The sequence below is a fragment of the Bos grunniens genome, chromosome 12 (genome assembly GCF_055505025.1).
Source record: "Bos grunniens cultivar Pamir isolate PY7600 chromosome 12, Bosgru_T2T1.0, whole genome shotgun sequence".
NCBI classification, from domain to species: Eukaryota; Metazoa; Chordata; class Mammalia; order Artiodactyla; family Bovidae; genus Bos; species Bos grunniens.
Genome location: NC_141176.1, coordinates 60515641 through 60542064, shown reverse-complemented (window position 1 = coordinate 60542064; position 26424 = coordinate 60515641). Strand labels below are relative to the sequence as shown.

Below are 26424 nucleotides of genomic sequence, written 5' to 3'. Positions count from 1 at the left end.
TTTTTTTTAGGTTCTACATATAAATGATACCATATAATATTTATCTTTCTCTCTTCCTTACTTCACTCAGTCTAACAATCCCTAAGTCCATCCACGTCACTGCAAATGGCATTGACTTTTTTTTTAATAATTGAGTAATATTCCAGTGTATGCATGTATCATATCTTTATCCACTCTGCCTTGATGGACATCTAGATTGCTTCCTTGTCCTGGCTAATGTATGAATATTGATATGAACACTGAGGTACATGTTTCTCCATAGTGGCTGTACCAATGTATATTCCCACCAAGTGTAGAAGGGTTCCTTTTTCTCCACATCCTTTCCAATATTTATTGTTTGTATATTTTTTGATGATGACCATTCTGACTGGTGTGAGGTAATATCTCACTGTAGTTTTGATGTGCACTTCTCCAATAATTAGTGATATTGAGCATTTTTCATGTGCTTCTTAGCCATCTGTATGTATTCTTTGGAGAAATGTCTATTTAGGTCTTCTGTCCATCTTTTTTTTGATTGGGCTGTTTGTTTGTTTTTAATTGAAATGTAATTTAAGTTTTGTTTGTATATCTTGGAGATTAATCCTTGTTGGCCACTTTGTTTGTGAAATTTGTGAATATTGTTTCTTTGGGGAATCTAAAGATATGGTACAAATGAATCTCTTTACAAAACAGAAGTTGAATCAAAGATATAGAAAACAAACTTATGGCTTCTAGAGGGGAATGTGAGGAGGGATAAATTGGAGAATTTGGATTGACATATACTCACTACTCTATATAGAATATATAACTAGCAAGAACCTACTGAATAGCACAGGAACTTCCATCCAGTAGTCTGGAATGACTTATATGAGAATTGAATCTTAAAAGAGTGGATATAAGTATATACATAACCGAGTCACTTTGCTGTACAACAGAAACAACTACAACCTTGTAAATCAACAACACTTCCCCCACAAAAATGAATCTGATGGAAAGGACATTACAAACTCAACCTGTTTCAAAATATTTCAATAGCCTTCCATGGAGGGTCCTTCCTTCCTACCTGGTCTGATCTACACATATAATTTGAGGTACTTTTTTGAGCTATATAATAAAGATAAGAGCATTGTTCATATTAAAAGTAAAAGTTGTTCAACATCAACTGTAAAATATTAAAAATACTTCATTTTCATTTTTCACTCATCTAGGAAATTCTTCATAAAAATATTCTTAACAAGAATCCAGTTAGATTTTGTTGATCCTGTGAGCGGAATTAGTATCAGCTACTTTCTACGTACTATCATTAATGAATAGACTAGCAGTTTGTTGCCCAGATCTTCAAGCCAAACCAAAATAAATATATCATTAAACAGTTACCAGGAAGAACTTATAAAAACTGCCCCTGATCAGGATTTGAAAGAAGTAATTCAATATTATGAGTAAAAAAAACAAAAGCATGATGCTCTAAAATCAAATAAGTGAAAGAGCATGGTGAGAGATGACAAGGCATCATACAATTTTAGCATGACTGGAGCTATTTTATGAAAAGTAATTTCAGATATCCCATCAAAGTATTGTCATTCTGTGGCCTTAATTAGTTCATTTCTGAGTTTCAAATGAGTAGAAAACATTATTAACAGAAAAATCAATAAGATTATTGTTCACCCTTAAATTAGATGCATCTCAAAATCATATTCCATGGAGTGCTGTATGGTGTGTATGCGGATCTATATCTATAGATCTACACTGAGATAGGGATGAGAGGGAGAGGCACATACACACGCACAGAGAGTGTAAACAGTTTAGGAAGAAATATATTTAAAAAATCCTTTAGTCAATGAACGTTTGCTTTTGATTTGGATAGGGTAGTTTAACTTATACCACACCAAAACCCATTTAAAAAATCTGGAAGAAAGAATCTAAGGACTATTTGACAGTCTTAAGAAAGAGCAGATGTTAGAAATTCAAGATGTGCCAGTTCAATAAATATTTCAGGATTTCTCTTTTTTGTTCGAAGTCTCAAAGTGACAGAAATGAAAGGGAGACTGACCTAACCTTGCCAGATTTGCAACCCAGCCTTGACTCAGCACAATTGCTGACTGACATATATTTTTTTAGGAATACCATAAAAAAGTCATTAGGTATACTGAAGAAAAGACCACAAGACCAATAATCAAGAGAAAAATAGATAAAAAAAACAGACTGACAAATGGAACTACTGGAATTGTTGAAAAGGACTTTAAATAAATTTAAATGATTTAAATTGTTTTAATGTTCAGTATAAAAAATGTTAATAGAATAAATACAAACAAAATTTCATAGAGAAATTGGAATCTATACAATTATTTTAGTTAAAATATGCAGAGGAAAAGGTGATCACTTTCAAAGGAGGTACAGAATCAAACTTCTAATAGGAAATGGCATTTTAGTGAGATTGGAAGAGTGAGCAAACAAAAGTAGATGCCAGTAGGAGCAGAATTAATAATGAAATTCAAGATTTTCCAGGCATGTAAAAGAAGTTTGGTACTGAGGTCCCAATGAAATATGTCCCCAAATGATCTCAGAGTCTTATTTTTATTGATGGAAATTAGAGGATTAGAAGGTGATCAAAACTAGTAGCAGATATTTTCAAATTTTGAAAATGGTTGATTTCAGACTCTATAGATTAACAATAATAATTTTCAACAATATTCAAAATGTCTGTTTATAGGCAACTGAAGTAATATTTCAAAGCAAAAATAATTCAAGTCAAGCCAAATTTTGCCAAATCCTTTCTTTTTTTCCCCATTTGAATTATTATTATTTTTTCCCCCTTGAGTTACTAAGTTCCAAGATAAGGGCCATGCTACTGACATAATCGAACTTGATTTCTACAAAGCATTTGATAAAATAACTATACAATTTAAAATTTTAAACTCAATGACAGGATTTCAAAGAAAACAGAGTTAGCTAGCAAATAAATACAAATAATTTGGATAGTTTTGTGTCAATCTGAAATTTTTCCTTAGTCTTTCTCTGTTACCAGTTATATTGTTTTAAAGGATTAAATAAGGACGAATATATTTCAAAGAAGGCATAAATATAGCAGAGCAAAGAAGAGAGAATTTTAAAGTTTTTTTTTCAAAATAATCTCAATAGGCTTGAATAGACATCTTAAATGAAAGCAATATTATTCTACAATATAATAAGTGTAAAATAATGTTTCTAAAGTCTAATTAAAAATCCAGCCATGGCTAATTCAGGTCAATGTATGGCAAAAACCACTAAAATATTGTAAAGAATTAGCCTCCAGTTAAAATAATTAAAAACAATAAAAATAAAATTAAAAAATAAATCAGTAGAAAGATATAGTAATAAAAAAATCCAATCAAACAAAAACTGGTTAATGGGAATATAGCTTGTCCAATAGTTCCTGTAATAATACGTACTCTTTTGGATTGACCAAATGTCAATGTCGTTATAAATCCAAGTGGGAGGGAATATTTTATGAGCTGAATATAATTTTTCTTCATATCAGAATACAACATTTTGAAAAATAATAGTGTGGTTAATTCTTAGCATTCTGTACAAGAGGATTGGTAGTTAATTAGAAAATATTCAAAAGTATTTGACTGAATAATGAATGCAAGAAAGCCACAATGGACAAAAGACAAATAGACAATGGACAAACTGACACACACACACAAAAAAAACTGATGATAAAAAGTGGAATGGTATCAATTAAAGAATACTTTGTCAATTATATTACAAAAGTGTAATGAGCTATGTCGGAGAAGGCAATGGCACCCCACTCCAGTACTCTTGCCTGGAAAATCCCATGGACAGAGGAGCCTGGTAGGCTGTAGTCCATGGGGTCGCTAAGAGTTGGCAAGACTGAGCGACTTCACTTTCACTTTTCACTTTCATGCATTGGAGAAGGAAATGGCAACCCACTCCAGTATTCTTGCCTGGAGAATCCCAGGGACAGAGGAGCCTAGTGGGCTGCCATCTATGGGGTCACACAGAGTCAGACACGACTGAGGTGACTTAGCAGCAGCAGCAGCAATAAGCTATGTAAATTTTCGCTAATCAAGAGAAATAATCATTAAAATGCTTTTGTATTCTGGTTTGGCTGTGTCAATAGATTATTCTCTATCTATAAATCCACACATGTATATCTAAAGCAAAAGGAGGAGGAGAGCAACAGAGGATAAGTTGACTGAATGGCATCATTAACTCAATGAACATAAATTTGAGTAAATTTCAGGAGATAGTGGAGGACAGGGAAGCCTGGCATGCTTCATCCAGGGGATCGCAAAGAGCTGGATGCAGAAAGTGACTGAAAAACAGCAACAATAATATCTAAAGAGCAAGAAGTCAGTACACAATTTTAAAGGTTATGAATTTAGGTAAAAAATGTACATATCTCATAAGAGTATCTTCTTATTTAGAATGATTTAAATAGATCACTAGTAGAAGTAACATTAGAAGCCTATCTGTATGCAAGTCTATTTTACTTATTTCTTCAGTTCAGTACAGTTCAGTTGCTCAGTTGGGTCCGACCCTTTGCGACCCCGTGAATCCCAGCATGCCAGGCCTCCCTGTCCATCACCAACTCCCGGAGTTCACTCAAACTCATGTCCATGGAGTCCGTGATGCCATCCAGCCATCTCATCCTCTGTTGTCCCCTTCTCCTCCTACCCCCAATCTCTCCGAGCATCAGTCTTTTCCAATGAGTCAACGCTTTGCCTGTGGTGGCCAAAGTATTGGAGTTTCAGCTTCAGCATCAGTCCTTCCAATGAACACCCAGGTCTGATCTCCTTTAGGATGGACTGGTTGGACTTCTTTGCAGTCCAAGGGTCTCTCAAGTGTCGTCTCCAACACCACAGTTCAAAAGCATCAATTCTTCGGCACTCAGCCTTCTTTACAGTCCAACTCTCACATCCATACAGGACCACTGGAAAAACCATGGCCTTGACTAGATGGACCTTTGTTGGCAAAGTAATGTCTCTGCTCTTTAATATGCTATCTAGGTTGGTTATAACTTTTCTTCTAAGGAGTAAGTGTCTTTTAATTTCATGGCTGCAGTCACCATTTGCAGTGATTTTGGAGCCCCCACATAAAGTCTGACACTGTTTCCACTGTTTCCCCATCTATTTCCATGAAATGATGGGAACAGATGCCATGATCTTAGTTTTCAATGTTGAGCTTTAAGCAAACGTTTTCACTCTCCTCTTTCACTTTCATCAAGAGGCTTTTTAGTTCTTCAGTTCAGTTCAGTCGCTCAGTCATGTCCGACCCTTTGCAACCCCAGGAATCGCAGCATGTCAGGGCTCCTTGTCCATCATCAACTCCTGGAGTTCACTCAGACTCACGTCCATCGAGCCCGTGATGCCATCCAACCATTTCATACTCTGTTGTCCCCATCTCCTCCTGCCCCAATCCCTCCCAGCATCAGAGTCTTTTCCAATGAGTCAACTCTTCGCATGAGGTGGCCAAAGTACTGGAGTTTCAGCTTTAGCATTATTCCTTCCAAAGAAATCCCAGGGCTGATCTCCTTCAGAATGGACGGGTTGGATCTCCTTGCAGTCCAAGGGACTCTCAAGAGTCTCTCCAACACCACAGTTCAAAAGCCTCAATTCTTTAGTGCTCAGCCTTCTTCACAGTCCAACTCTCACATCCATACATGATCACAGGAAAAACCATAGCCTTGACTAGATGGACCTTTGTTGGCAAAGTAATGTCTCTGCTTTTGAATATGCTATCTAGGTTGGTCATAACTTTCCTTCCAAGGAGTAAGCATCTTTTAATTTCATGGCTGCAGTCACCATCTGCAGTGATTTTGGAGCCCAGAAAATTAAAGTCTGACACTGTTTCCACTGTTTCCCCATCTATTTCCCATGAAATGATGGGACCAGATGCTATGATCTTTGTTTTCTGAATGTTGAGCTTTAAGCCAACTTTTTCACTTTCCACTTTCACTTTCATCAAGAGGCTTTTTAGTTCCTCTTCACTTTCTGCCATAAGGGTGGTGTCATCTGCATATCTGAGGTTATTGATATTTCTCCCAGCAATCTTTATTCCAGCTTGTGTTTCTTCCAGCCCAGCATTTCTCATGATGTACTCTGCATATAAGTTAAACAAGCAGGGTGACAATATACAGCCTTGACGTACTCCTTTTCCTGTTTGGAACCAATCTGTTGTTCCATATCCAGTTCTAACTGTTGCTTCCTGACCTGTATACAGATTTCTCAAGAGGCAGGTCAGGTGGTCTGGTATTCCCATCTCTTTCAGTTTTCCACAGTTTCTTGTGATCCACACAGTCAAAGGCTTTGGCATAGTCAATAAAGCAGAAATAGATGTTTTTCTGGAACTCTCTTGCTTTTTCCATGATCCAGCAGATGTTGCAATTTGATCTCTGGTTCCTCTGCCTTTTCTAAAAGCAGCTTGAACATCAGGAAGTTCATGGTTCACATATTGCTGAAGCCTGGCTTGGAGAATTTTGAGCATTATTTTACTAGCGTGTGAGATGAGTGCAATTGTACAGTAGTTTGAGCATTCTTTGGCATTGTCTTTCTTTGGGATTGGAAAGAAAACTGACCTTTTCCAGTCCTGTGGCCACTGCTGAGTTTTCCAAATTTGCTGGCATATTGAGTTCAGCACTTTCACAGCATCATCTTTCAGGATTTGAAATAGCTCAACTGGAATTCCATCACCTCTAGTAGCTTTGTTCATAGTGATGCTTTCTAAGGCCCACTTGACTTCACATTCCAGGATGTCTGGCTCTAGGTCAGTGATCACACCATCGTGATTATCTGGGTCATGAATATCTTTTTTGTATAGTTCTTTTGTGTATTCTTGCCACCTCTTCTTAATATCTTCTGCTTCTGTTAGATCCATATCATTTCTGTCCTTTATCGAGCTCATTTTTGCATGAAATGTTCCTTTGGTATCTCTGGTTTTCTTGAAGAGATCTCTTGTCTTTCCCATTCAGTTGTTTCCCTCTATTTCTTTGCATTGCTCGCTGAGGAAGGCTTTCTTATCTCTTCTTGCTATTCTTTGGAACTCTGCATTCAGATGTTTATATCTTTCCTTTTCTCCTTTGCTTTTTGCTTCTCTTCTTTTCGAAGCTATTTGTAAGGCCTCCCCAGACAGCCATTTTGCTTTTTTGCATTTCTTTTCCATGGGGATGGTCTTGATCCCTGTCTCCTGTACAACGTCACGAACCTCATTCCATAGCTCATCAGGCACTCTATCTATCAGATCTAGTCCCTTAAATCTATTTCTCACTTTCACTGTATAATCATAAGGGATTTGATTTAGGTCATACCTGAATGGTCTAGTGGTTTTCCCTACTTTCTTCAATTTCAGTCTGAATTTGGCAATAAGGAGTTCATGGTCTGAGCCACAGTCAGCTCCTGGTCTTGTTTTTGCTGACTGTATAGAGCTTCTCCACCTTTTGCTGCAAAGAATATAATCAATCTGATTTTGGTGTTGACCGAACATGGTGATGTCCATGTATAGAGTCTTTTCTTGCGTTGTTGGAAGAGAGTGTTTGTGATGACCAGTGCATTTTCTTGGCAAAACTCTATTAGGCTTTGCCCTGCTTCATTCTGTATTCCAAGGCCAAATTTGCCTGTCACTCCAGGTGTTTCTTGACTTCCTACTTTTGCATTCCAGTCCCCTATAATTTAAAGGACATCTTTTTTGGGTGTTAGTTCTAAAACGTCTTGTAGGTCTCAATAGAACTGTCCAACTTCAGCTTCTTCATGTTACTGGTTGGGGCATAGACTTGGATTACTGTGATATTGAATGGTTTGCTTTGGAAACGAACAGAGATCATTCTGTCGTTTTTGAGATTGCATCCAAGTACTGCATTTCGGACTCTTTTGTTGACCATGATGTCTACTCCATTTCTTCTGAGGGATTCCTGCCCGCAGTAGTAGATATAATGGTTATCTGAGTTAAATTCACCCATTCCAGTCCATTTCAGTTCACTGATTCCTAGAATGTTGACATTCACTCTTGCCATCTCTTGTTTGACCACTTCCAATTTGCCTTGATTCATGGACCTGACATTCCAGGTTCCTATGCAATATTGCTCTTTACAGCATTGGACCTTGCTTCTATCACCAGTCACATCCACAGCTGGGTATTGTTTTTGCTTTGGCTCCATCCCTTCATTCTTTCTGGAGTTATTTCTCCACTGATCTCCAGTAGCATATTGGGCACCTACTGACCTGGGGAGTTTCTCTTTCAGTGTCCTATCATTTTGCCTTTTCATATTGTTCATGGAGTTCTCAAGGCAAGTATACTGAAGTGGTTGCCATTCCCTTCTCCAGTGGGCCACATTCTGTCTGATCTCTCCACCATGACCCACCCATCTTGGGTTGCCCCACGAGCATGGCTTAGTTTCCTTGAGTTAGACAAGGCTGTGGTCCTAGTGTGATTAGATTGACTAGTTTTCTGTGAGTATGGTTTCAGTGTGTCTGCCCTCTGATGCCCTCTTGCAACACCTACCGTCTTACTTGGGTTTCTCTTACCTTGGGCGTGGGGTATCTCTTCACGGCTGCTCCAGCAAAGCGTAGCCACTGCTCCTTACCTTGGACAAGGGGTATCTCCTCACCGCCGCCCTTCCTGACCTTCAATGTGGGATAGCTCCTCTAGGCCCTCCTGTGCCCATGCAGCCACAATGTGGGGTTGGTCCTCCTGGCCACCGCCCCTGGCCTCGGGCATGGGGTTGCTCCTCCCAGCCCCCGCCCCTGGCCTCAGACATGGGGTAGCTCCTCCCGCCCGCCTCTCCTGGCCTCAGGCTTAAGGGCATAGGGTATCTCCTCCTGGCCACCGCCCCTGACCTCAGACGTGGGGTAACTCCTCTTGTTGCCGCCCCTGACCTCGGATGCTGGGTATCTCCTCTCGGCTGCCCCCACCCCGACCTCGGAAGTGGGGTAGCTCCTCTAGGCCGTTCCTGCGCCTTCACAGTCTGGCACTCTCGGCTGCTGCCCCTGACCTTGCACGTGGGGTAGCTCCTCTCCGCTGTGCTTAGCGCGCCCGTCGCAGCCGCCTGCGCTTTAGCGCGCCTGTTGCAGCCGTCTGCACTTTGCAGACTGGTTCCAAATAGGAAGAGGAGTACGTCAAGGCTGTATATTGTCACCCTGTTTATTTAACTTATATGCAGAGTACATCATGAGAAACACTGGGCTGGAAGAAACACAAGCTGGAATCAAGATTGCTGGGAGAAATATTAATATGGCAGAAAGTGAAGAAATATCAATTATGGCAGAAAGTGAAGAGGAACTAAAAAGCTTCTTGATGAAGGTGAAAATGGAGAGTGAAAAGGTTGGCTTAAAGCTCAACATTCAGAAAACGAAGATCATGGCATCCGTTCCCATCACTTCATGGGAAATAGATGGGGAAACAGTGGAAACAGTGTCAGACTTTATTTTTCTTGGCTCCAAAATCACTGCAGATGGTGACTGCAGCCATGAAATTAAAAGATGCTTACTCCTTAGAAGAAAAGTTATGACCAACCTAGACAGCATATTCAAAAGCAGAGACATTACTTTGCCAACAAAAGTCCATCTAGTCAAGGCTATGGTTTTTCCCGTGGTCATGTATGGATGTGAGAGTTGGACTGTGAAGAAGGCTGAGCGCCGAAGAATTGATGCTTTTGAACTGTGGTGTTGGAGAAGACTCTTGAGAGTCCCTTGGACTGCAAGGAGATCCAACCAGTCCATTCTGAAGGAGATCAACCCTGGGATTTCTTTGGAAGGAATGATGCTAAAGCTGAAACTCCAGTACTTTGGCCACCTCATGCAAAGAGTTGACTCATTGGAAAAGACTCTGATGCTGGGAGGGACTGGGGGCAGGAGGAGAGGGGGATGACAGAGGATGAGATGGCTGGATGGCATCACTGACTCGATGGACACGAGTTTCAGTGAACCCCGGGAGTTGGTGATGTACAGGGAGGCCTGGCATGCTTCGATTCATGGGGTCGCAAAGAGTCGGACATGACTGAGCAACTGATCTGATCTGATCTGAACTAAATTATTCCTTGTCTGTTTTCATTTTTTGTGACTAAATCCATCTCTACCATTCACATCAAACATTTTGTTCTCCAAATTTTAATAAGCTGTGCCCATTTCACACAGCTATTGGTAATACACAGTGTTGTATAGCTATACAACACTGAATTTAAGCATTGATAAATACTTCAGATAACTGATATCCTCAGTGTTGTGACTGGGGAAATCGAGTCTCAGCAAAGTGAATTATCTTGCACAGAATCCATAGCTAGTTGTCAGCACAACTGATGTTATAAACCACAACAAAAGAGTCAAATTAGTTTCTTCCCATGCATTCTGCTTCCCTTATTTTATATATGTCAATCTTTTCTTCCAAGGAAACTCGAAAGCTCTTCAAGGGTAGAATTAATAACAGTGTGTAACAAGGTGCTGAGCACACAGTAGGCATAGATGCATGTAGATTTTTTTGGCCCTGAGTTGCAATTCAGCTAACTTTAAAAAACTAAGCCAATAGGAAATTATATTCAGTTCCAGAGAAAATAGTACTATAAGCTATCTTAAAAAAAAAAAAGTCTTAGAGATTCCAATATATTTTATTATAACATGGCAGTGAATCGATAATAAGAAAATATATTTTTTCTTTAATGTAATGATATACATTCACTTATTGATTTTTTTGAAACAGAAAATGACTTTGAATTAGATTTTAAATATTTTCTCATAGAACAAGCTCTCACTTTATCCTAAAATTACATATTTTATATATGTGTGTGTGTGTGTGTGTGTGTGTTTAGTAACAGATATAGTGCTAGACATGTGTGAATGTATATATGATTAATTATCCAAGCATAGAGATGGATAGGTAAACCATGGATGAGATGATGAGTAAGAGAAAAAGAAAGAGAGAGATGTAGAGAAAGAGAGACTTTGTTGGTAATTGTATTTATTTAGTTCTCTGCAGCAAAAGGATCAGACCCGCATCTGGGAAATGGGTCACATTTTATTACTACCAAGAGTCAGCACATTCCTAGGAAAGTAAGAACTAAACAGTTGAAAACACACAACACTGCTCTTTGGGAGGGTGCTAAGTATAGAAAAGCCGCCACATGAAAATTCAAAAAGTTCCCTTTCACACATTAAAATGAATTACTCTTCATTTAATACTATCTTTGTTTTAAATGTAATTTAATGTGTTGAATTATTACCAACAATTCCAAATGTATAGAGAAGTGATGATGTTTTTGGCTTTTTTTTTTTTGCGTTGTCATTACACATATTTATTTTCCAACTTCTATCTTGCTTTTTACAAATTTATCTAATTTTATTTATGTCATTATTTCCAGGAAAGCATATCATTATAAAATGAAAGTTCAGTAATCTAGTATGTGTGTTTTGTATGTCATATTGTTATTATCATCATTATCATCATCTAAGGAGGATCTATTATAGGAAATGTCTTTTGGAGATTCTTAGAGATGCTTCTAAGAGATTGACATGAGGAGGAAGAGGGAGGTCCACAGATCCTGCTGTCAACCTGCTGAGAGTAGATAACATGAGTGATGGGCCTGGTCAAGCCTGACAAGATCAATGAGTGGGAAATAATACACAGATGGAGTTAAAACCCACAGCATATGTTTTGAAGCTGCTTTAATTCAGAATGAAAGGTGGAAGTGAAGTGGATCTCAGACAAAGCAGAAGTTAGGAATGAACTAACAGGAGCTTTTAAAGCCTTGATAACTTGGAGGGGAAAGAAAATTCAGAGAGCTAAAGACAGAGCACGAAAAGCAAATAGACTGTTGATCTGAATTTCAATGTAAATGCAAAACATTGCCTGTTTTTGCAAATAAGAATCACTAATCTTTAGTTCTTATTATGGGATATAATAGCTGAGTATAAATGAGTGCAAAAAGCTTACTAATGTCTTCTTAAAAGTTGAATAGAAAAATTATTTTCCAAGAAGTCCTGTCTTCCCAAGAAAGGAGCTGTGTGTCTATCACAGCAGTACTTTTGAAAAAATAGTAAGTAAATAACACCAAAAGCTCAGGAGAAGCTACTCAGAATGACTGTTTAATCCCATGCTGGTCCCCCAAATGTTCAATCAGTTCTGTATCTAAAAGTGTATCCAATTGTTATTATTGAAGTTTCTTCTTTTTCACTATTCACTCTAGTCATAAGGTTTTATGTTTTACATAATGTTTTATTACAGCACTAAACTTGCTTCTTAAAATACTTTGAGAGTATGTGATATGATGTTCATAATTGATTTTTTAAAACTGATTTTAGCTTTCTACTGTAAATTAAAAACCTTTCTCAGGTTAAGATGATCTGTAACAAAATACAAATTCTACTCTGATACTGAAGTTGGTGGTGAAAGTAACTCAGGGAAGACTGATAGTTATTGGTTTGTTGATAAGAAAAAAATATCTGGGGCCAAATTTGGGATTAAATGTGCTTCAATTAAAACCTGTATTTATGAAGGGTTAATAAGAGAGTTTGCATATTTACAAAAATTGCCAAGAAAGTAACACCAAGTCTTGAATAGACAAATTTAAATTTTATTTTTCATAAGTACATAGCTGGTTGACAAAAAGCTCTTTCTGTGGCTCTAAAGGTTGAATTTAAAAGTATATTGATTCCAAATCCAAAAAAGGAAAAATAATGTGGTTCTCTTCCATTACATTTCTAAGTGCTCAAATTCTTATTTAGAGTTGTAACTTATTTTCTTGCAGAAATTGGACTAGAAATGGGAAAACTCATAATTTCCATTTTTTAATATCAGAAATGGCCTAAAAAAGTCTCAATGCTTTTCATTTTGAAGGCAGAGTAGCAATCAGTCAAACTATAATAAAACTTTTAAACTCTCTTTAAAAAAATATTCTCCCATAAAAGTGTCTGCTTTGAATGTCATAGTATGAAAATAGCACTACAATGTCCTCTGGTCATATAAAATAATTTTTTATAACATGTAGTTTAATTGATCATCTGACAAAATGTTTACGACTATGGAAACTTATAAGTGAACATTAATTCTGTTTTAATATATTTGTTATCACCCAATGGGCATGAATCTGAGCAAACTCTGGAAGATAGTGAAGGTCAGAGGAGCCTGGAGTGCTTCAGTCCAGAGGGGGTCATAAAGAGTCGGACACAACTTAGTGATTGAACAACAACTTATATTTGATGTTACTCATTTCTGATACAGAATTAGGATTAGTGGCTATTCTCAACTTAGTGAACAATAGGATATGATTCAGTACATATTTATTCTGCTTTTTTAAATTATTTTTGGAGTTGCTTGACTGTGTCATAAATTTCTTGAACCATACGAGTTCTCATCTCTCATGCCCACTCTATAATAAATATGAGCATAATGTCCTTAGCCATTTGCTTACCTCCATATCCCTTTTACTTGCCACATTCTTGTGTCAAAGTTAACAAAAATAAATTTTTGATGGAATGTTATCTGTGCTTTAACTTGATTATTTAGGGAAGATAACATTCATCCATGGGGTTTTCCAGGCAAGAGTACTGGAGTGGGCTGCCCTTTCCTTCTCCAGGGGATCTTCCCAACCCAGGGATCGAACCTGGGTCTCCTACATTGCAGACGACGCTTTACCATTTGAGCCACCAGGAAAGCCCTTTCAAAACTTACCTCTGACTCAAATAAAAAGTCTATAGTCAGTTGAAATCTTAAAACTATCAACAGAGGCCTGGGTGAGATGGAACTCCAGATCAGTGTAAAAAAGGTTTAATTTTCTAAACTGGTATAAAAGATAGATGAGATACTTGCCTTGACAGAACTTACAATTTATATTAAAAATAGATGTTGGAAAATATAAATATACTGAGGGTTAATAAATTATGCTAAAGTGACTTAAGTAAACATTAGAAAATATGCACTGTTAGTAAGTTATTTTCTTTAACTGCTTAAAGCTGTCTGTTATCAATTGAAGAACTTTTCAAGTTGAAATGAACTACTACAATTTATGAACCTTACTTTAACCTGGAAGACTATAGGAAGGATAGCTCAGCGAAGAAAGCCTTTTACTGATTTAGCAAAAAGGAAATTTTTTTTAGTTCCTTTTTATTTTATTTTTTTAATTTATTTATTTTAATTGGAGGCTAATTACTTAAAATACTGTAGTAAAAAATATCAAAAAGGAAAAGTGTCAAAGGGTTGATTAGTAATTTAAATATTATTAATGAATTTAAAAGCATAGAGGGTTGAACAAAGTATGAGGATACTAAGTAATCCATTTGGTGGTGAAATGTGTCCCAGAGAAATGTTAAAAGATGGATTTGTAAATATGAGTAAAATTTAGCTAGGTTAATACAGAAGTAAGTAGTAAGAGTCTTCAGAACAACAGAACTACAAATCAAAATGCTAGAAATGGGAGAGGATTTAGCTGAAACTGAGCCACATGTCCTATACAGAGCAAACCAATTTCTTTGAGGAATTACCATTTGTGTTACGGGTTGGAGTTTTTTTGTTTGTTTGTTTTGTTTTTTTCACTACAAGAGCATTAAGGCATCCTGGTCCCTTCCTGTTCAGTTCATGGTTTATCATTTGCTTTTGTTTTTGTTTTTACTCAGTTTCTTGTTAATACTTTAACTTCCTCATACCATAATTTTTCTATTGTATTCACACGGAAAAATCCATCTGGGACCAGTTCAAATATTTGCCTTTGTTTCATTCATGCCTCTAACTGCTAAGAACAACAGTAAACACTGCAGTTCTGCTCCTCAGTGACGTGATGCTTATTCTTCAGCCTTTTGTCTTTCCTTCAATATATCAATAGTCAACTCATTTTGCTTCCTGTGGAGTGGATTTTTAAAGCCGTTCCATTGTATTTTTAGACTTTCTAGGAAGCATTCCTGCAGAAGGCAATGGCAACCCACTTCAGTACTCTTGTCTGGAAAATCCCATGGATGGAGGAGCCTGGTGGGCTACAGTCCATGGGGTCTCTAAGAGTGGGACGTGACTGAGGGACTTCACTTTCACTTTTCACTTCCATGTGTTGGAGAAGGAAATGGCAACCCACTCCAGTGTTCTTGCCTGGAGAATCCCAGGGATGGGGAGCCTGGTGGGCTGCCAACTATGGGGTCGCACAGAGTTGGACATGACTGAAATGACTTAGCAGCAGCAGCAGCAGGAAGCATACCACCACTTCCAATTTTAACCTCCTTTTCAACTTCACTGAGAAAATAAAAGTTATTAGACATTAATGGCCTGACATTTCCACCTTTAATCTTTTTAGTCTACACAAGTAGTTTACTGATTTGTACACACTCCACAATGGGAATGAGTTCATCTTTGTCAAAGCCAATTTTTCTGACCTATGATTGCTATCATATTAACACACACACACAAAAATACTATCTCAAACAGAATCAATGATTTTTCAATTATTTCTACTCTATACCATCTCTAACCTATTTCTATCTACCACTTTCTTTCATGCAGCATTTAAATATGTTCAGGTTTACCTATCAAGGAATGAACTTAGGAAAAATCTTTCTGGAACCATGAATTCCTTAAGATCTATATTTCCTTGAGTTATGTCTCTTACTGCCCCTCCAACTCATAAGTGAAACCAACACATCAAATCTGGTTTCGATCACCTTAATTTCTCCAATAACCATTAGAAAAAAAAATAACACAGCAAAATTATTTTGCTGTTAATTGCATTGTATACTTTATGATTGTCACTACCTTTTTGTTTCTCATCTGAAAATGTTGACGACTTTCTCTTCTTGAGATATCATTCTCCTTTAGCTTCCACTATCTTGTACTCTTTATGATTGCTTTTCTGTTCACATGCACAACTTAATCTTTTTTTTTCTTATTTATCATATATTTTAAGATTGATGCTGATCCTGGGTCCTCTTTATATACGTTTACTGAGTAATGTCATCAATTCCACAGATTTGTTACTCATTTTTAAAAAGTTTAATTATTAATTGGGGTGTAATTGTGTCACAATGTTGTGTTAGTTTCTGCTGTACAACAATCTGAATCACACAGAGCTGAGCACTTTGTGGTATACAGCAGCTTTTTGCTAGCTATCTATTTTACATAAGGTCATGTATACATGTCAGTGCTATGCTCTCAGTTCATCTGTCCTCTCTTTTTCCCACTGTGTTCCCAAGTCCATTCTCTACATCTGTTTCTCTATTCTTGCCCTGCAAATGGGTTCATTGGTAAAATTTTTCTAGATTCCATGTGTATGCATTGATCTTTCTCTTTCTTACTTAACTTTACTCTGTATGACAGACTCTGTGTCCATCCACATCATTACAAATGACCTAATTTTGTTTCTTTCTCATTTTCCATTTTTAAAACACATTTTCATAATTTAATTTGCAATGATTTTTGTAAGTAAATTTAATCATGTTTTATGTTTGTAAACGTTCCCAGTACCTATGATACATGCTTAGAATGTGGCTGTGAATGGGGAAATAAATATTTAGGGCAGAGAATATGCTATAAAGATGTTTGGAATCTGTAAACAAATTAATATATACACAGAATTAGCATTATTTCAGTTTTTCTATGTCTTTTCAGAAAAAAAAAAAGAAAATATAAAAACTAAATAATACTTCCCTCCCCCCAACAGTTCCTACATCATCATCATGGCTACATCTTCAAGCTACTAACAAATATCAGAGAGTTGGACACGACTGAAGTGACTGAGCATGCACACATGCACATCATATATGATCCCCATATCTGTTAACATCATGATAAAGGTGAAAGAATCTGGAGCCAAAAACTAGGTGTGTGACCTTGGTTAAGGTATCTAACCTTGCTGAATTTCTCTCTAGAAGGATAGGACCACATGGTCCCCAGGGTAGTTTCAAGTTGAAAATATTTTGATAGTCTATTCCTTACCACTTTCACAATGCTCTTCTATGCATATTGTTTACTTTATGATTCTTCATACTTACATCCACACTGCAGGGGTGCTGAAGAGCTTCTAAGACCTGGCAAAGCAACAAGTGGATGCAGGTCTCGGAGTCCATTAACCTCAGCTGAGGAGGTTTATTCTCAGATGCAAGGTTCTGTCCAGACACTTCATTATCTCCTTTTTTTTACTGTCAGCTGCCAGGATGCTTTTGTAGTCATTTGCATAATTTAAACTGCTGTCACTGACAATCTAAATGTTGCTTTACTCCATCAGTTGACTCTAATATCTAAGCAGGCAAACCTTTTAAGATTAGTCTCAAATTAACAATACTCTAATTCTATCAAAAGTATGCTAATTTGCAGTGTTGACTTTGAACTCATTATTTTTGAGAAAACTAAAAGAAGGAAGAAAGCCTAACTACCTGATCACAAATGCCCCCAGCATATCTTGAAATACATAGGTAATGTTGCTTTGATGATTAACTTTATTTCTTAGGATCTTCATCTCAGCCTTAGATATAACAATAATTTAAGGTGTCATATTTGTAGTTTTCTTTGGGTCATCTTGAAATTATACTTTAAAATAATCTTTAAGATACAAGCATATTAAGAAGAAGCACATATCAAAGGTACATCTTGTGCTATGCACTAAAGTAATTTACCTGAATGCAGGCCACCTTGCCCCCAAAGGCTGGATAAATCACCTTCAGTCTATTTTAATTCTTGTTCTTCTCAATCTCACTTCTTTTCTTTCTATAGCCTGGCTTCATCTCTGGAATCCATTAAGAATTTTATATCCCATTTACCAGTACCTGCTTCTTTTCACATAATCTAAATTAACCCAACTCCACTTGACAATAGAGCTTCTAAGAAAAAGTTCGGTTCATCATTAAAAACTGACCCAAAGGAATGGAAAAAGAGGCTTTTATATAATAAAACACTGAGCTCTTGCAATCACAACTTTTATTAACTGGCATACCCTAAGAGTCTAAGCAAACACATTTGAGAAATTGATTTCCTTGGGTAATATTTCTGGATGTCCTAAGTAATAAACTTTGATGAACAGTTAAGTTGAAAAAAGACAGAAATAAACTTTTAATGTGTTGCTGCTCCCATCATCTTTTTTTTTTTTTTTTGCTTTTAAAAATTATACAGAGGGGTCAAGAAGATAACTTTGCTATAAAATCAAAATTTATAAAAAAATTCTTTGCAAGTTGGGTTACCTATATGTGCATGTATGTGTGTTAAGTTGCTTTAGTCATGTCTGATTGTTTGCAACCCCATGGATCATAGACCATCAGACTCCTCTGTCAATGGAATTTTCCCAGAAAGAATACTGGAGTGAGTTGCCATTTCCTACTCCAGTAGGATCTTCCTGATCCAGGGATTGAACCTGGGTCTCCTGTGTCTCCTGCATTGCAGGTGGATTCTTTACCACTGAGCCACAGGAGAAGTCCTTGAGGGTGTGTGAGTGTGTGAGGTTTCCTTAGTTTGTGTTTCCCTTTTAATTATTTTTTTTGTTCCAATCAAAATGTAGACTACAAGACCCTTCTTATGGATTTCTCTTTATCTTGGGCTTATCTATACAGTAAGAATCATAATGCATGTGTGCTATGTTGTGTCCGACTCTGTGAGACCCTATGGACTGTAGCCAACCAGGCTTCTCTGTCCATGGGATTCTCCAGGCAAGAATACCAGGTTGGACTGCCATACCATCCCAAAGGGAATCTTCCCAACTCAGGGCCTGAACCCATGTCTTTTACATTTCCTGCATAGTATGGCACCCTAATGCGCTTCCCCAGGGGTTCAGCATTAAAGAATTGGCCTCCAATGCAAGAGATGCAGGTTGGATCCCTAGGTTGGGAAGATTCCCTGCAGAAGGAAATAGTAACCCACTCCAGTATTCTTGCCTGGGGAATTCCAGGGACAAAGGAGCCTTGTGACTGTGGCCTATGAGTCACAAAGAGTCGGGCGTGGCTGAAGCAACTAAGCATACAGCATAGATGGCACCCTAATATGCTGTTTATTTTGGTGCTTGGGAGAAGACATGTAGTTGTTCAAGTTTCTCATATTCTTGACTGTTTTTTCTGATACTCAGTTTATTTAGGGACTGAGAAAATTAAAGAGCTTTGCAATTTTTTCTTTAGTATATAAATATTTCCTTACATTTTACAATTTACAAAACAATTTTAGATACCTTATTCTTATCACATGATCAGGAAATCCTGACATTTTGGAATTTGTAAAAAATAAAATCTAGAAGCTCTGAGTAGTCATGTATATGTGCAAATACAATCATACAAGAATTTGTAATAAATTTCATTAGATAAGAAAAGATTAATTTATCATTTGAAGAAAAGAGTAAAACTCTAAATTAATCTGTTATCAAATATCATACTGTTTGTATTTAGGGAACAATATTTATTTTTTCAATATTTATTTTACTTTAAAACTATATTTAAATTCTGTCTTTATCCTTGTTATTTCTTAACTTTCTTTGGTTAAAGAGTGAAAAACAAGCTTGAGAAGGGCCTTGTAGATGAAATGTAGAAAAAATACACTCTCATTACTTGTGTAGTTTCAAAGGTGTGTCATTTCCACCTATCTTTCAAAGATAAATTACAAGTAGTTTAATTAACACAATGTAAAATTTTAGTTTTGAGTACCGAGTAATTAAAATAAAATATAACCTTTAAAAACTGTGAAACAATATACTGTATCAGTTCAGTTCAGTCACTCAGTCATGTCTGACTCTTTGTGATCCCATGAACTGCAGCACGCCAGGCCTCCCTATCCATCACCAACTCCCGGAGTTTACTCAAACTCATGTCCATTGAGTCGGTGATGCCATCCAACCATCTCATCCTCTGTCATCCCCTTCTCCTGCCCTCAATCATTCCCAGCATCAGGGTCTTTTCAAATGAGTCAGCTCTTCACATCAGGTGGCCAAAGTATTGGAGTTTCAGCTTCAGCATCAGTCCTTTCAATGAATATTCAGGACTGATTTCATTTAGAATGGACTGGTTGGATCTCCTTGCTGTCCAAGGGACTCTTAAGAGTCTTTTCCAACACCACAGTTCAAAAGCATCAATTCTTCTGAGCTCAGCTTTCTTCACAGTCCAACTCTCACATCCATACATGACCACTAGAAAAACCATAGCTTTGACTAGACGGACCTTTGTTAGCAAAGTAATGTCTCTGCTTTTTAATAGCTATCTAGGTTGGTCATAACTTTTCTTCCAAGGAGTAAGCGTCTTTTAATTTCATGGCTGCAGTCACCATTTGCAGTGATTTTGGAGCCCTAAAAAATAAATAAACAGCCCTGTCACTGTTTCCACTGTTTCCCCATCTATTTCCCATGAAGTAATGGGACCAGATGCCACGATCTTCGTTTTCTGAATGTTGAGCTTTAAGCCAACTTTTTCACTCTCCTCTTTCACATTCATCAAGAGGCTTTTTAGTTCCTCTTCACTCTCTGCCATAAGGGTGGTGTCATCTGCATATCTGAGGTTATTGATATTTCCCCTGGCAAGTTTGATTCCAGGCTGTGCTTCATCCAGCCCAGCATTTCGCATGATGTACTCTGCATATAAGTTAAATAAGCAGCATGACAATATACAGCTTTTATGTGCTCCTTTCCCGATTTGGAACCATTCTGTTGTTCCATGTCCAGTTCTAACTGTTGCTTCTTGATCTGCATATAGATTTATCTGTATACCTGTAACTAATATAATAATATACATCAACTTCAGCTATGTTGTTTAATTGCTAAGTGGTGTCGAACTCTTTTGCAAACCCATGGACTGCAGCATGCCAGACTCCTTTGTCCATGGGATGTCCCAGGCAGGAATATTTGAGAGGATTGTCATTTCTTTCTCCCGGGTATCTTCCTGACCCAGGGACTGAATCCATGTATCCTGCATTGGCAGGTAGGTTCTTTACCACTAAGCCACAAGGGCAACCCCAACTATAATTATATAAATACATAAATAAATTACATAGAAGTATATTTATTTTAAATTTGTTAAATTTTATAGTTTGGAATACTATGTTGTTACAAGAAAGTTGAATTTTTGGTTTCAATTAACTTTTTCTTTGCAAGTATGTAGTGCAAAACTTGTGGGTATCAACAGAGTAATTTTCAAGAATCCAGAAAATTCAGTAATAATATATTACCCTAATGAAGATGCTGATAAGAATTAGATTTCCACATTATTATTAGTAGTCCTATTTATAGATGACCTTTTCTGAAATGGTTTTAAAAATGTGAAAAATCATCAAACATTAAAGATAAGAAAAGCAATAAGTGGATAGAGTGACAGAATTTGGGATAAATTTCCTATTTCTCTTAATTTCTAAGACCTCAGAAATAAGTGCAAATTGTTTAGGATTTGGAGTGTCATATGAAATATATGTTGCATTGAGGGTATATGTAATTTTGAACTAATGTAAACAAGTTATGTTATGTGGAACTGAGTTTGGGGGGTAGGTAATTGTAAACATTGAAAACAGTGTTTGTTTGATTAGAGTTTACTGCTAGGTCCACAGCTTTTCTATAAATTTGTAATAAATGCTAGGCTCAGAACAAATTTTTTCACGATTGGGATATTCACTGAACATTTATTAGCATGCAAATAAAAACATTACACTACCTAGTCTGTAGGCTTGAGTCATTTCCATGTCTCTTTTCATGGTTACCTTTCCTGGAAATTTTAACGAAGGCCACAGTAGACAATAGACCAGACGTTGGATTGTGCAACCACTATAGCCAGTACCAGGCAACCAAAAGCTCCAAGGTCTTAGTAGTTATGGAACTGTCAGAATTTTAGATTGGGGACTTATCCCTAGGGGTGACCTGGGTGGAGAATATTTAAAATAGATTAGCCAACCCATATCTTTAAATAATTTTAATGTTCCAATGGGCTTTCCAGGTGATGCTAGTGTTAAAGAAACTGCTGCCAGTGCAGGAGATGTAAGAGACATTGGTTCGATCCCTGGGTTGGGAAGATCCCCTGGAGGAGGGCTTGGCAACCCTCTCCAGTATTCTTGCCTGAAAAATCCCAAGGATAGAGGAGCCTGGAAGGCTATGGTCCATACGGTCACAAAGAGTCTAACTTGTCTGAAGAGAGGTAGCATACACAGAATATTCCAATAATATTTATAATAGTCATCATAATAAAGGCTGCTATTTCCTTCTATAAAAACATTTTTGACATGTTTTGACTAGTAAATAAATGTTGATAGAATTACCAGTTACAGAGCCTCTTATAGTGACTATCTGTGCAATGTGCACTTTTAAATATAATGCCAGCAGTCCCCTACTGATTATGCATCCTTGCTTAGAATGTCATCAGCATCTGGGTTATAGTGTAACTTTAAAAGCACATGTACAATTAAACATCATACATTCTGGAATATTTTAAAGTAAATTGATATTCAAAGAACTAGAAGATAAAGACAATTTAACAAATTATGATCCTAAGGAAAAGAGGATGATAACTTGAAAACAAGGGTTGTCTTTCTCTCATACATGTCTTTATAAGTATTAGAAATATCTTCTTTTTGAATTTGAATATGTTTATGTGTCTATCTTTTCCCTACAATCACTTGTTTTCTTATATGACAACAACAAAAAGATGTCACATTAAAGTCTATGACACTTGGAGCTACGTATACAATTTTGCTATTGTGCCTTCATGCACTTATGTATAGAGGGCAATTGTCCATGTTCTACCATTGTTCCTCATTCAATAAAGATTTGGTGCAAATAGAAAATAAATAAAAGCTATTAACTAAATAACAAAGCTTTTATTTTATGGGAATGATATAAGTAGATGCATGAAAGGGTCCCTGATTAGATAAATGTTAGAAATTTGATCTATTTCATATTATTCAACATCAACCTACTGTTTGCAAAGCACTGTGATAAATGAGTTGGCATACAAAATAATAGAAAGAGCCAAACTAGTTTCATTAGTCACTTAAAAGAAGACTTCTAAAGATATTCAGGTTCCTAGATCTTGCTGACCACAGGTCAGCAAACATTTTCTGTAAAGCGCCAGATAATGAAAGTCTTCTACACTGTGGGCCACATGATTTCTTTTGCAAATTCTTCCTGTTGCCACTGTTACAGAAAGCAACCATAGACAACAGGGAAGATGGATGTGCCTGTGTTTCAATAAAACTTTATCTGCAAAAACAATGTGTGGTCTGGATTTAGTTGAAAAGCTATAGTTTGCCTTATTCTAGACCAGCTGAATCAATCCAAGGGGCCCTTTGAATAAAGACTTTTTAATAAGCTACACAGGTGACTCTCATGATTGGACATATTTGGAGAACATCAGGATAAAATATGCATATTGAATATGGCATGTGTCTTAAAGTTGGCCTCAGTTTTGGCACAGGACTTAAACAATATGAAGATGTTATGCAACATGAAGATGCTGTTTATGAAATTGCCAGTTAGAGAGGCTCCAAAGGGACTAAGCAGAATAGGTAAGGGAGTTCTGTACTATCTTGGTACATGAACATTTTTAGGTCTTAATTCATTTGGGTGGACTACAAAGCATTTAAGCTCATTAGAAAGGCAATTACAGAGAGAAAGGAGTTTCACAAACACCATATATTTTACTTAAAGTAGTGCATTCCTTTGGCAGTATTAAGCACTATAATCAAGCATGAAGGTCACTCTAGCTTTCTGGTTTCCTTTAAAAATCTGAAATATTTGACACTTTCTAGATTGCATTTGCAAAAGGCAAAACTTATCTGGAGCTGAATATTGCACCCCACTTAAGTGGGGAATGTTTTATTTTATTGAAGTAATCCTCACTTGGCGTACATAACTTATTTGGGTTACCTAAATGTCCTGGTAGGTATTTAATTTTAGACACTTTCTTTCTAATCATTGCATACACATGTCAGTCATCAGGAAGAGAAGAGAGAATTCAAGAGGAGCTTCTTTAGGAGATATGCAAATTGCCTGCTAATAGGTGGAAAGATTTAAAGGTTACTAACTGTAAAACCCATTTCCAGAAAGCACCTATTTATCAATTTAAATCAGTTATACATCAGCATAATTCAATCACTGTAATGTATGCACACTTGATATTACATTTTCCTACTATACATATTCCACAGTAATTTGATAAAGACTAAATAAAACAAAACTGAACCAACACTTTCCCAGGGCAGGTTAAACAAACTCTGCATTAAACTTACATAAATATGGAAATCCCTCTGTCCTTTAGATGTGTCAAGTTTTTCAATGAAACTAATAAAAAGATTAACTTTGAAGATATTTGAAGCATATTGTATATGTTATATTTTTAAGTTAAAATGAGATGAAGAAGCTTTGGGATCCAAGGCCATGAAAGACAAACCTCAAAAATATGAAGTAATGAATTTTAGAAATAATAAACAAATTCAAAATGTCAGTGCATGAAAATATATATATTTTTTATATTTGACTTGATGGTCTCAGAGTTTTCCCCACTTTTGTGATATTTTAAGTTCTGCTCTTTAGTCTTATCAGGAATTTCTTTTACTTCTTCAAGCCTATCTAGTTCAATAATTAATAACACTATTTTTATATGAAAGCAATATTTAAGAAAATGTTAGTACTTATTGTTAATATGGTCCCCAAACATCAGAAAAATATCTGTAGGCAGACTTTTCCCTAAGATATAGCCTAAGCTATAGTCTCTATTTGATAAAGGTAAATGTTGTGGCATTTTTTGGTGTGTGTTTGTGGGGGGGTAATCTAAATTGTTCAACAAATTCAGAGACAATACATTTCTGTCTGTATTAATATAATATAATATTTCCTCCAGATTGGGGTCCTCTTCGGCACATCTTCAGAAATAAAATTATATCTGTAGAACAAATCTATATCCATGGTTTGGTGTTAAGTAGAAACACAGTAGGAAGTTGCTTATGTGGTTTAATTTGTCTTATGCTATTCATGATGGTTTCCAGGATTAAATTAATAGTCCAACATTAGATATTTGTTTATTCAAAGTTTATTTGTTTATTCAAGCCACTGACTTCCCTGGTGGTTCAGATGGTAAAGCATCTGCCTACAGTGCAGGAGACCAGGGTTCAATCCCTGGGTCGGGAAAATCCTCTGGAGAAGGAAATGGCAACCCACTCCAGTACTCTTGCCTGGAAAATCCCATGGATGGAGTAGCCTAGTAGGCTACAGTCCATGGGATGGCAAAGAGTCAGACACGACTGAGCGACCTCACTTTTTCACTTTATTCAAGGTTAAGATATTGCTGCCATTTAAAGTTTCCTATTTATGTGGAACCATACTTGAAAGAGCAGTTATGGTAATCTTTTTCAACTATTAAAAATGTAGTGAGCCTGATGGAACTTCTCACAAATTTTGCCACCTACCTAAACTCAGTGTTTTATACTACATTTCAGTGGGCTAAAAAATGGGCTAGAGTTGGAAAGTTTATATTTTCTTTGCAGGCACAGATGAGTAAAGTACAGCAATGAAAAGATAAAGGACACCTGGATTTAAGATGAGTAAATTGGACATTACTAAATAGAATGTGAAATAATGAGGTTCCAGTGACTGAAACTGCATGTAGTGAGTCAAAAGCCTGAACAAAGGAAATTGTTTTCTTTCTCCCTTTCCTTCTTTATCGCTTGCTCTTCTTTGCCTCTTCTCTACCCACATGCCTTACAATGATGTACCCTCTTAACCCTTGCTTTTCTCTTAACTCTTCTAGCTCTTAGAGCTTACACGAGACAATCTTTCACCTTTCATTTACTTTCCTTTTGTAGTCATTGTAGTCCCATGAATTCTGTTTTATATTTTAATCTTCCAAGACAGAGAGAAGTCTTGACTTTATGCTTATTCCCTTTAAGATTATATGTTAATTTCCTCAAAAAAAAGAATACAGTTAAATAAAACTCCAAGCAACAAGAACTACAAATGTGAAAAAGTTAACCATGCCCTTCCAACATTCACTTAAAAACACCAGAGTGGAGGGGTTTACCTCGTGGTCCACTGGCTAAGATTCCAAGTTCCCAATGAAGGAGCCGGGGTTTGATCCCTGGTCACGGAACTAGATTCCACATGCTTCAACTAAAGATCCGGTGTGCCCCAAGGCCTTGAATAGCCAAATAAAAATAAATAATTAACACACACATGCACACACACATCAGAGCTTAAAGTTAAGGAATAAATCATTCAATGAGAAAAACTAAAATTTACATAGAACTTACCATGTCTGAAGTACTATTCTAAGTGAGTAATAATCTCATTTACACTTTGAAAGGGTTCTATATAATAGGTACAATTATCATCATCTTTTATAGATGGAAAAATGAGACACAGAGTGTTGAGGGAATTTACGTTAATTCCCACAACTGGGGTTGAATGCATGCAGTCTGGTTGGAGGGTCTTTGCTGTTTAGGATGACACAATGGTGCCTCATGGGAAGGAAGATATGCTAAATATAGTACAGCGAAGAACAAACTCACTGAAATTTGAAAATCCTTATAGGCAAAGGAATCAAGACACAT

At 36.7% G+C, this 26424-nt stretch overlaps 1 long non-coding RNA gene across 9 annotated transcripts in view; it reads right to left on the bottom strand.

The window, feature by feature from the left end:
• Positions 1–26424, bottom strand: part of LOC147361816 (uncharacterized) — a 429777-nt gene that overhangs the window by 274096 nt on the left and 129257 nt on the right. For 2 of the 9 annotated variants that reach the window (XR_015137660.1, XR_015137661.1), the window contains exon 3: positions 25896–26009. The exons of 4 other annotated variants lie outside the window; for them this stretch is intronic. This is a non-coding gene — a long non-coding RNA (uncharacterized LOC147361816). Of the gene's footprint in view, positions 1–15028; positions 15181–17749; positions 20192–25895; positions 26010–26424 lie in introns of those variants that run through there. 3 more of the 9 variants (XR_015137659.1, XR_015137662.1, XR_015137658.1) reach the window with 3 other exon arrangements.